The sequence below is a fragment of the Rhinopithecus bieti genome, unplaced genomic scaffold, assembly GCF_001698545.2.
Source record: "Rhinopithecus bieti isolate Rb0 unplaced genomic scaffold, ASM169854v2 scaffold_38981, whole genome shotgun sequence".
In the NCBI taxonomy this organism is placed as follows: Eukaryota; Metazoa; Chordata; class Mammalia; order Primates; family Cercopithecidae; genus Rhinopithecus; species Rhinopithecus bieti.
Genome location: NW_016819573.1, coordinates 3,010,693 through 3,020,825, shown reverse-complemented (window position 1 = coordinate 3,020,825; position 10,133 = coordinate 3,010,693).

Sequence of the window (10,133 nt, the reverse complement as noted above, 5' to 3'; positions counted from 1 at the left end):
CCTGTAGTCCCAGCTACTTGGGAGCTTAAGGTGGGAGGATGACTTGAGCCCAAGAGTTTGAAACTATGAGGGTGCCACTGCACTCCAGCCTATGCAATAGACCAAAACCCTGTCTCAAAAAAAATTAATTATTTTTTAAAAAGGAAAGTTGAAATTTTATATGCAGCTTGTCTTTGTGATTTACATTGTATTTATATTAGGCAGTACTGTTATGCACCATCTATCTATGCATCCTAGCTCCCAGCATAAAGAATGACAGAAGCTTATCAAATGCATGTAGGATATTAGCATCGAATGAATACTTGAGTGAGTGACTTTAACTGGATTGGGAATTCAAAGAGTGAATGTTGAAGTCTGGGAAGCAGCCTCCATTATTTTGTCCAGTAACAGGAATAATAATAAAACATATCTCATAGAGATAGGGAAGGTAAAATAAGACAGTTTATGGAGAACTCTTCACACTGGGCCTGGCTCAATGGATGTACTCAAGAGAAGTTAGCCATTAAGGGAAAAGATGTCTTCACTTAGTATTATGCCATGTGGACAAAGCCATGGCCACTGTGTACAAGGATTAAGAGAAAAGACTGTTTTAAGTGAGTTTTCTCTTATTTATTATGCAGAGGCACCTCAGACACTTTACATGGCTTATGCATAAGGACTTCAGCACTATGGCTTTTAACACTTTTCACCCCAAGCCCATGGACCTTAGTTATCGGTGTTCTGATATCTTGCTACTTATAAGCCAAGGGGCGTGTGTGTGTGTGTGTGTGTGTGTGTGTGTGTGTGTGTGTGTATCAGTAAAACACTTTCTTCCAGGTCTTATCTTATTGCTAAGAATAATGTACTTGTAAATTACTTTATAAATTATTTATTATGAGGGGCTTCATCACTGAACAAGTGCTACAACGTACTGTGAAAATGGGGGGCAAGAGGATGGCAGTGAAGGAGGGAGAGAAGAAGGCATTGGAATCACTTATAAATAATATATTCATTGGTCAAAGAAAGTTATCGCCTTTTATGAAGTGTTTGGAATTCATCTTGCATACTAAGTGGGCATCCTCTTGCTGACTCGTGGGTATTCGGCTACAGCCTCCTTTGCTGCTCCATCTCTGAACTTGGTGATTAGGATGCCATTTATTTATTTCAGCCATTGCCACAATTGCCACGTCTCATCTCCTGGAAATAAACAGCAAACAGGGCTGACCGGTACCTCTGAGGAAACACAAACATGTGCTGGCAACTCCTGGAAGCGAAATCTGTGTCCCTGCGTCGGGCTCTGCATTTGGTATTCATCATGTAAGTGCTGCGCCTAATGAAGGCATTTGGTATTCATGTGGGTGTCACATGTATTTCCAGAGACGCTGGGCTCTAATTTAGCACAGGTTAATGGACACCTCTATTAAAGTGTTATCGAAAGTTTGACATTCAAATAACCCAGTTTTAAAATCAGAGAAACCTAGACATTAAATCTGAAGGGGAAAAAATGTGGGAGAAGTCAAGTATATAAATGCCAACTTTGGACATTTGAGAGGGACCAATGGTTGATCCAAGTGCTTCTTCCCCTTTCACCTACCCTGACCCCTCCTGGGCCTAGGCTTTGGCATATTCCCTGACAGCTGCAGGCCAAAATCTTGCAGAGTGGGGAGGTCAGGGAGAGAAAGAAGGGCACACTTGTATTAAATGAATGGTGCCCTCACCTCCTAAAATCTCCCCCCATGCTCCTGGCTCTTCAGCACTAACCTTTTCAGGCATCTAAGGCATATGTTATTATTCCCATATAAAAGGATATTGAAAGCTCATGGAACTTAAATGATTCGTAAAGAGTCACGCTTCACTAGTAAATAGTAGGAGAGGATTAGAACAGTCACTATATTTCTATTTATTTTCTCTGTGTATTAATTTAACAAATACTTATTAAGCACTTATTTTGTGCCAAATTCACATACTATCTGGTTGATGTTACTAAAGAAAACAGTCTCTTTCTATACCTACTTTGGAGAAAGGTCCAGCATCTTTTTATAAAAATAAGTTTATACCTACCCTACAACCCACATTCCACTCCTAGGTATTTACATAAGATAAAAGAATATAATAATATGTAATAGAATGCTCATGGCCTTTTTATTCATGGTAGCCAAAAAACAAGATAAAGGAATGTAATAGAATGTCACAGAATGCTCATAATCTCTTCATTTATAATAGCCAAAATTAGAAGATAGCCTAGGTATGCATCAACAGAGGAACAAATAAACAAACTGTGGTATATCCATACAATGGAACACAACTCAGCAATAAAAGAAATGATCTATTGATATATGCTGAGACTTGGAAGAATCTCAAAAATATTATATTGAGTGAAAGAAGTTTTATGAAAAAGGAATGCATGTTCTATAATGCCATTTATATACAATTTAGAAAAGGAAAAACAAATCGATGTTGAAAAACATCAAAACAGTAGTTGCCTCTGGGGTCAGTGGAGTTGGAGTTTCAATAAGAAAGGGCATAAGAAAACTCGCCGGGGTGACAATAATGTTTTCTATCTTGATAGGGGTTTGGGTTAGACAGGTGTATGTGTTTTCAAAACTCACCAAACTGTACACTTAATGCTTGTGCATTTTACTACATGTCCATTTTAACCCAAGAAAGAAGAATCATAAAAGAATATTGATCCCTGGTTAATAATGATATACATGCTGAAGTGCTTAGGGGTGAAGTGTACTGACATCTTCAACTCAGTTTGAAATGCATTAGGAAACAAGATAAAAGAATCAACGGATGAACAGATGGAAGGAGGGATGGATAGATGAATAAATGCCTGATAAAGATAATTTAGCAAAGTGTTAGTTGTTTAATACAGGGAATATGTACATATGAGTTTGCTTTACAATCCTTTCAACAGTTCTATATATTTACCATTTACCATTATAACATGTAGAGAAAAAAAGTTTTTTAAAAAAACAAAAAAGACTGTTTCCCTGTGTTGATGTTCTAACAGTCTAGCAGCAAAGATAAACATTACAGAAGGTGAACACACAAGTCAATATATAATTGCATATTTTGGTGAATGTTATGAGCAGCAAAGACAGGGTGTAGTGTGGAAGATGTATTGGGGAAGGCTGTTTAGATGAGTGATCAAGGAAAGCTTCCTTTGGGAAGTAATGTTTTGAAAAATGAGATGACCTTGAAAAGAGGGAAATCATGAAAAGTGCGTGCATCCAGATGGAAAGAGAAAGCATGCCCCAAGGAGAGGACAGCATGTGTGAAGACCTCAAGATGTGAAAGATTCTGGTTTATGCAAAGAAATGGAAGGAGACCAATGCAGATGAGGTATGGCCAGCACAGAAAATGACAAGTGATAGGTGAGAGTGGAAAAGTAAGTAGGACCTAGCTCATTTAATAGTTTTATAGGCCCTGATGAAGCCTAATTGTTCTGATCAACTATGGGTTCATTAGAGCACACCTACAGTACTGTGCTCTAAGCTGAATGACAAAACAACAATAATGATCACTCATAATTACTAAGTGCCTACTATGTGCCAGGCACTGTGTCAAGCATACTATAACTGATCTCATTTAAATTTCACATCCCTCAAGTCACATACTATTTTAAGTAAATGTATAGCCATGCATGTTTCTTGCTTCACACATGAGGAAACTGGGCTTTGGGTGAGATTAGGATGCCTGCCTAAGATTGCACAGCCAGCTAGTCCAAGTTGGATCTGGGCTATGGGTCTGACACAATAGAGGTCAGTAGCCACGCTATCTGAAGAATCCTTGGGAAAACTTGGAAGGCTTAACCTGCAAGTAGAGACACCTCCCTGAAGCCACAACTGTCACAAGGAAGAGATATTTTATTTGTACCACGTAGTCACAAGGATCTGAGTTATCATCAATGAGAGAATATTCTAAAAAAGCAAATTTGAGGCCAAAGCTGGAAAACAAACACAAAAAGTGTAATGAACAGATTTATCCAGAGATGAAAAAAACACATTATAGGTTAAGATGGATGGTAGGTATCCTTCCCTGGAGCTGTTGGAGCCTTTCTAGGTCAGATGGCCATGGGACAGAGGTTAGACCTGAAGCCTTTTAGGTGCCTCTCAGCCCTGAAATTGTGGGACAGGCTCTGTATGGGGCTGTGGCTTCTCCAGCCGGTTGGCAGCAGCTGTTTTCCTAGAGCTGTATTAATAACATCTTCATTGACACTGCATACACAAACAACATTTTCCATTTAAACCATATACATTGCTGGCCTCCTGAGAATCACCGATGAGACTGGAGTACTGGCTAAATAGAAAAAGGCTGAACTGCTGTACAAGCACAATTACCCTTCACAAAGGGGAATGAGTGAGACTCCCAGGTGGGAACAGTGTCTGGGATTTTGCTGGTCTAAGATGCTGTTCTAACAGGGCTAAAGACAGGTGACCTAAAAGTGCTTGATGCCTATGGACAGATCTCTATAGGCTCATATATAATACTGTGGTTCTTCCATCTTCCTAGAGAAATGTCGTTTAAACAGTACAAACAATAACAGTTTGATCCATTTTCTGTAGATAGAAAACTGAAGGTTAGGAGGAGTAAGTTCATGTTCCAAGTTGATGATAGATTGTAAGGGATGGAGTTAAGCTTAAAATCCAGGTATGTCAGACCCTACATCTTTTTCTACTGCACTGTACTGTCTCTAACGAGGAAAATTAATAGTCTACTCTTACAGCCATGGTGACAACTTAGGGTTCTCTGTTGAGGCTCACATTTTCCATGTTATTTCAAAGATACATGAAACTAAAGGATTAAACTTCACACCAAAGTTTGCAGTCCACACTGCTTTCACCTTAAGCCAGATCTCTACTAAAACATCAGGCCAATGTCTTATCTTCTGTATCTTTTCTTGCACTTATTGTTATTATTGTATTTCCAATAAAGGATAAAACTTGTCCCTTTAAGAGTCAAGACCCTACAGTTTCTTGTAGAACCCCTGGCAACACTGAGATCCTGCCCAAGGTCCTCTGGCATCTGATTAAATATGAATGTGGAGGTCGGATGCTTACTCAGTTGTAAGTCTTTCCTTGGAAACCCCCATTACTAAAATATGATTGAAGTGGGCTGGAAACAGGACCAGCCCATTACTTATCAATTCTTAATAGACTGGTAGAATACAATAATAATAGGATGATAAAAAGGGACGGGTAGACATGATCCTGTCTGTACCTAATGTCCAATCTGAATGAAAGCCAAGAAGTTGAAATGATACCCTAGGAGACACCAGACACTCTACGAGACATGTGGAAGTCCATTTGTACTAAGGTCAGACAGATACAAATGGGGAACCCCCTGGCCACATCTGCTGAGCTGCCTATGCTCACAGTCTATGATCCAGAGTTCCAGCCTTAAACAGGTTTGGTTACCCAACTCTTCTGTAGGCATGTACCTAAAACTTTTCTGTTTGTCTCTATCTGTCTTTGCAGCTCCTATTGTTTCATTATTTCATTCTTCATCTGAAAAGCCTCAAACCACTTTGCCACTAACCATGGGAGGATACTAAGGTTATACTCTAAAAAGAACCAGCGATGAGACAACCTGGAGGCTGGTTTGGGCAATTAGTTTCATCTTAAGTGCCATCTTTAATGGATTGGTACTAGCTGTTTGGAGGACTGTGTTGAAGACCCTAAAGCTATGCCCAAGCCCAGTGGGAAAGAAGGAATAATTGGTTAGTGATGTTTTTTATAGACACAGGAAGAAGGAATGAGAGCAAGCATGCCTAACATTTGTTACATCTGGGAGAAGTTCTGTTTTTCTAATAAGGACAAGAATTTCCCACCATGCAATTTGATCAACTGCCTGTGGCAAAGCTGTGAAGAAGGCAAAGTCTCTGTCTCGTGAGGCAATAAAGTCCTGGGACTATTCCAAGAAAGAGAAAGGAGAAGGAAGAGTCCTCAGTAGGAAGCAGACTAAGGGCAGGACTTGGAAGAATTAACCTTGAGATGCAGGCTCATGAAGACGCATATGGTTTCTGGCCACACTTCGATGCCAAGATACGATCTCTCTAATGTCCTCTCATCCCTGATCAGTCCTGAGACATGGATACTTGAGTCTATTCTGAATACCTGGCTCCTAGAGTTGGCACCTGTCCTAATGTCTTTCTATGTACATTCCTAACAAAATTCTATCATAACTTTCTACGCCCTGATCAGAATACAACTTCTCTAAGAACCTAGAAAATGTTCTCCAGTGCCTCTTTGTCCTCCAATCTTGGCACAGTGGGTAATATCACTTCATGTTTATCTATTTCAATCCCTTCACTCTGCAAAGGGGAAGGCTGAGATGTAGAAGAGACAAGAAATTTTTTTTCATATTAATCACAGATTTTTTTAAATTTAATCATTTTTTTCTTTATTTCTTCTAAAAAAATATAGGATACATGTGCAGAATGCGCAGGTTTGTTACATAGATATACGTGTGCCATGGTGGTTTGCTGCACCTACTAACCCGTCCTCTAAGTTCCCTCCTCCAACCCCCTACCCCCCAACAGGCTTGGGCGTGTGTTGTTCCCTTTTCTGTGTCCATGAGTTCTCAATGTTCAACCCACACTTATGACTGAGAACATGCGGTGTTTGGTTTTCTGTTACTGTTTTAGTTTGCTGAGGATGATGGTTTCCAGCTTCATCCACGTCCCTGCAAAGGACATGATCTCATTTCTTTTTATATGGCTGCATAGTATTCCATGGTGTATATGTACCACATTTTCTTTATCCAGTCTGTCATTGATGGGCATTTGGTTTGTTTCCATGTCTTTGCTATTGTAAATAGCATTGCAATAATGTGCATGTGTCATTATAGTAGAATGATTTATATTCTTTCAGATATATATCTAGTAATGGGATTGCTGGGTCAAATGGTATTTCTGGTTCTAGGTTCTTGAGGAATTGCCCTACTGTCTTCCACAATGGTTGAACTAATGTACATTCCCACCAGCAGCGTAAAAGTGTTCCTATTTCTCCACAGCCTCGCCAGCATCTATTGTTTCCTGACTTTTTAATAATCGCTATTCTGACCAGTGTGAGATGGTATCTCATTGTGGTTTTGATTTGCATTTCTCTGATGATCAGTGATGTTGAATTTTTTTTTCTATATTTGTTGGCCACATAAATGTCTTCTTTTGAGAAGTGTCGGTTCATATCCTTTGCCCAATTTTTGATGGGGTTTTTTGCTTTTTTCTTGTAAATAAATTTAAGTTCCTTGCAGATTCTGGGTATTAGACCTTTGTCAGATGGGCAGATTGCAAAAATTTTCTTCCATTCTGTAGGATGCCTGTTCATCTGATGATAGTTTCTTTTGCTGAGCAGAAACTCTTTAGTTTGATTAGATCCCATTTGTCAAATCAGGCTTTTGCTGCAATTTCTTCTAGCATTTTTGTCATGAAGACTTTGCTCATGCCTATGTCCTCAATAGTATTGCCCAGGTTTTCTTCTAGGGTTTTTATGATTTTGGGTTTTACATTTAAGTCTTGTATCCATCTTGAGTTAATTTTTGTATAAGGTGTAAGGAAGGGATCCAGTTTCAGTTTTCTCCATACGGCAAGCCAGTTTTCCCAGCACCATTTACTAAATAGGAGATTCTTTCCCCATTGCTTGTTTTGTCAGGTTTGTCAAAGATCAGATGGTTGTAGATGTGTGGTGTTATTTCTGAGATATCTGTTCTGCTCCATTGGTCTACATGTCTGTTTTGGTACTAGTACCATGCTGTTTTGGTTACTGTAGGCTTGTAGTATAGTTTGAAGTGAGGTAGTATGATGCCTCCAGCTTTGTTCTTTTTGTTTAGGATTATCTTGGCATACAGGATCTTCTTTGGTTCCACATGAAATTTAAAATAGTTTTTTCTAATTCTGTGAAGAATGTCAAAGGTAGTTGATGGGAATGGCATTGGAGCTATAAATTACTTTGGGCAGTTTGGCCATTTTCATGATATTGTTTCTTTCTATTTATGAGGATGGAATGTTTCTCCATTTGTTTGTATCCTCTCTTATTTCCTTGAGCAGTGGTTTGTAGTTCTCCTTGAAGAGGTCCTTCACGTCCTTTGTTAATTGTGTTCCTAGGTATTTTATTCTTTTTGTAGCAATTGTGAATGGGAGTTCATTCATGATTTGGCTCTCTGCTTTTCTATTGTTGGTGTAAAAGGAATGCTTGTGATTTTTGCACATTGATTTTGTGTCCTGAGACTTTGCTGAATTTGCTTATCAGTTCAAGGAGTTTGGGGCTGAGATGATGGGGTTTCTAAATATAAAATCATGTCATCTGCAAACAGTGACAACCTGACTTCCTCTCTTCTGATTTGAATACCCTTTATTTCTTTCTCTTTCCTGACTGTCCTGGCCAGAACTTCCAATATTATGTTGAATAGGAGTGGCGAGAGGGGGCATCCTTGTCTTGTACCAGTTTTCAAAGGGAATGCTTCCAGCTTTTGCCCATTCAATATGATATTGGCTGTGGGCATGTCATAAATAGCTCTTACTATTTTGAGATATGGTCCATCAGTACCTAGTTTACTGAGAGTTTTTACATGAAGAGATGCTAAATTTTATCAAAGGCCTTTTCTGCACCTATCGAAGTAATCATGTGGTTTTTAAGACAAGAGATGTTATAGAGACCACCCAGACATAGGGCAATAGGAGAGCTGTAATGCTGACCTCCTGACTCCTAGTCCAAGGCTCTTCCCAGTGCAATTTATGTGACTTCTCTGCTTCCAGGACCAGCTCCAGAGAGAAATGCCATTATTGCAAGATAACAGCTGGTGTTTGTGACATACTGTACATATTCTCACTCTCATAACCATAGTGGGATTCCATAGGAAAAGACCTAAGATATATACCTTAGAGATGCCCTAGCACATCTGGAGGACCACTGGGAAAAACCATCATGCTTTAAGTTTCATGCAGTCCAAGAACTCACAAGGGACCCAAGCCAGAACTTTGAAGCTGAGAACTTGTATCTATAAGCTACCAGAAATAAAAGCTGCCTCTTAATCCCTCAGCCAGCTCATCTTAAAATACATGAATAACACTGACAGAAGGACACTCAAAGTACATAGCTACGTGTGTTTATTCATTTGATGCTTTGTCCATGGGTAAAATACAAAGGCATGTGAATTATTTTTTGTACTTCCCTGTTTAATTTTCCATGATCTCTGCCTGAGCAAGAATCAAGACTCTCTTCTTGAGCACATACTCCTCATTCCCACTCCCAAGTATCTAGAGTAGAGTAAGGCATGTGGCTGGTGTCTACAGAAGATGTGTGGGTGAAAGAGCATGGGCGTAATTTTCTAGGAAGATGTGTAGGTTAGATAGATGGAGGGGCTCACTCCTGTAATCCCAGCACTTTGGGAGGCCAAGGCGGGCGGATCACGAGGTCAGGAGATCGAGACCATCCTGGCTAACACGGTGAAACCCCGTCTCTATTAAAAATACAAAAAATTAGCCGGGCAAGGTGGTGGGCGCCTGTAGTCCCAGCTACTGGGAGGCTGAGACAGGAGAATGGCGTGAACCCGGGAGGCGGGGCTTGCAGTGAGCCGAGATCACGCCACCGCACTCCAGCCTGGGCAACAAAGCAAGACTCCGTCTCAAAAAAAAAAAAAAAAAAAAAAGATAGATGGAGGGGAAGAGACCTGAGGCCGGATGCTATCTAGGAGTGGTTCAGAAAGAGATCATATGAAGCCCATGGCATTATACTGATGCTAGACTATGAAGATGCATGATTTTCAAAGGTCATAGAGTGTGGTGGGAAAAAAGAATGGATTTGGGAGCCAGTTGACCTGTGTTCCAATTTCACCTTGAACACAGGCTCCTGCCTCCTCATCTGTGTGTAGGTATGGAGACAATAACAATATCTATATAATAAGTCATTGCTAAGTTAGTGTATGAAGTCTTTGGAACAGTTCTTGAATTCTCTAGGCAGGCTGTTAGAGGATATTTAACAAGACTCAATACAAAAAGAAAGTGAAGAGAAAGCTGATGATATAACAATAGAAATTTACCTATTGCCTCCTCAGCATCTATTCTTTGTTTTTTGTGTAACGGTCCAAATTTTAGTTTGGAAATTTGCCCCTCCACCACTCAGTTTTCAAGTTTTTGGAGGAACAGGGAG